We start from the raw sequence: 2,818 nt of genomic DNA on the forward strand, positions 1-2,818 counted from the left end.
TTTTTTTTGTGTGATTTTAGAATTATTTGTTCAATTTAGTAAATTTAAGTTATTGATTGTTGATTTTGTCAGGTTTGGATGATGATGATGAGCGGTTTGTTGTTGGGGATTCTTTGATTCTAAAAGATCTTGGTCGGGTTCAGCAAAAGAAAATAAATTTTGGAGTTTTCCTCTTTTTGAATTTTTTCTGTTGTTTTTGTTTATTTGGACAGTAGAAAGGTTTCACCTAAACTTAGACAGAAACGATCCTTCGCGGTTGTTTGGTTCCTGAGAAAAGCAAAAGAAAACGAAATTTCAGTTTTGGAGTTTTTTTATTTTTTATTTTTTATTTTATTTTTTATAAATTTCTGGGTTTGTGTTCTAAGATTTGAGTTTGTGTTCTTGTTGTTCTTGTTCAATACACATTAGATCTCAATTCATTTGATTTTTGGTTTTTAATTCTGTTTTTAATATTTTTTTATTTAGTTAAAATTAATAAATTAATTTTTTTAATTTAAATGCTGACGTGGCATTTTTTAATAGCAAAATAAAATTTTTTATTATTATTTTAATAGTTCCGTCTACCACCTAGGATTTTCCGTTAGGGCACTGACGGAAAGGACTAAAATGGATGGCGTTTTTCTAAATAGGGACTAAAAACGGTAAAAATAAAATATAGGGACCAAAATGGAAATAGCCTGAAAATATAGGGACGAAAATGTGCTTTTCGCCTATTAATAATTGTGGAGTGACCATCGCACCAAGGGAGTGACCATCGCAAATAGTTTGAGAAAAGACGATAATTAAAATTTTGATATTTATAAATGATAATTAATAATACTGTCCTGTTATTTCAAAAAAAAAAAAAAATTCCATATAATACTGTCGTGTTCACAGTTGCCAAACTTTTATCTTGCAACTGGCTATAACATGTGGATATTATGAATCTGTCCATGAACTTCACACAATTATTTGGTTAATTTTCATTTGAATTGGGATCTTTGCAACCGAGTGGCCTATTTCAAAAAACTATAGTATAGATAGTGTCACTTTGAGGCATTATGTTTCTTAATCCAATCAATATAAATAAGTGAGTTCCAGTTAGCTCAATTAGTAAAGTATCTGATGGTTAAATAAGAGATCTAGAGTTTAATCTCCACCTATACTAAAAACCGATTGATATCTTAATTTGATGATAAAGATCTATTATTAAGAGCGGACACCATAGGTTGAAACTATCTCCAATATATATATATATATATAACTAATACAAATTAAAGTAATGTTACAGCAACAAACTATTTTACAATATTTTTACAAATTATTGTTGTGACAAGTTCTTATTGGTTTTCATCTAGGTTCACCACTAACATCATTTTTTTTATTTACCAATAACCACTCGCCATATCAGTAGTTTGTAAAATTTTTTGTAAATAAGTTTGTTTCTCTTGCATTATAAATTATGCAGGGGCGGAGCTAGCATTTTACAACATTTTTACAAACTGTTGTTGTGACTATCTCTTATTGGTTTTCATCTAGGCCCACCATTAACATCATTTTTTATTTATTTATCAATAACCACTCATCACATCAGCAGTTTGTAAAATTTTTTGTAAATAAGTTTATTTCTCTTGCATTACTCTATAAATTATGCAAGGGCGGAGCTAGCATTTTACAATATTTTTACAAACTGTTGTTGTGACTAGCTCTTATTGGTTTTCATCTAGACTCACCACTAACATCATTTTTTTCATTTACCAATAAGCACTTACCACATCAGTAGTTTATAAAAATTTTTGTAAATAAGTTTGTTTCTCTTGCATTACTTTAAAAATTATGCAGGGGTAGAGTCAATAATTTTTGTTTGGGGAGGGCCGAGGTAAAACTATCCTATCAATTTTTTATTCAAGAAAAACGCAAATCACGACATATTATATATATACATATATGTCTACATGCACAAGTTAAAAAAAAAAAACTTTAATCCAAAGTATAAATCATAAGTCATATATAATACTACAATATTATTATATTGAAATTTTTTTTCAGTGTTGTTTTTACTAACACTCAAAAATATTAATAAGCTAAACACTCGATTGAGCATCTGAAGGTCATTTTTTATCTTATGTTTTACTTATTTTTATGAAAAACCATAAGTCCATAACATTTATAGAAATTAATATCAATATATAACAAAAATAGACTATATTTACAATTACAAGAAATGATATTCATAGAAATTAAATATAATAAAATCACTATAAGAAACCATAAAATAAATAGAATTTAAATTCATTCAGATTAGACAACCATAGTAAATAAATTCAAAATTAGTTTCATACTTAAATAGCACAAAAGAAGATAAAGAAGAAGAATAATTTTGTAACATAGAATGCACTGTGGAAGAGAGGGAATGGTATGAGAATTGAGAATGGGAAAGGAAAAAGAATTTTTTTTTAAAAGGACTTTTATTGGTTTGCATTGTATTTGCAATGTAAACTTACACTGTAAACATATAAAATGTAGTACATATTTGTAAAAGATTGTACAATATATAGTAGAACTATAAAGTGACAAGTGAGAGGGAAGACTTTGACAAAAAAGAACTTTCTTGAGAGTTTTCTATCTTATAAATGCCATCACACATTTTTATTTATTTACAAGAATACCTTTTTTTTTTTTTTTTTAGGTGAAAAGTTGTGATTTTTGTGGGTAAATTTGGCTTAATTGTTTGAGGTGGGGGGGGGGGGGGGCCTTTTGCCGTTGGAGGGGCTAGCTTTTAAAGAAAACAGAGGGGCTATCCTTTTCCCCTCTTATTCTAAGGTTTTTAAAAATTTTG

The sequence above is a fragment of the Quercus suber genome, unplaced genomic scaffold (assembly GCF_002906115.3).
Source record: "Quercus suber isolate HL8 unplaced genomic scaffold, Cork oak 2.0 scaffold_122, whole genome shotgun sequence".
Classification (NCBI taxonomy): Eukaryota; Viridiplantae; Streptophyta; class Magnoliopsida; order Fagales; family Fagaceae; genus Quercus; species Quercus suber.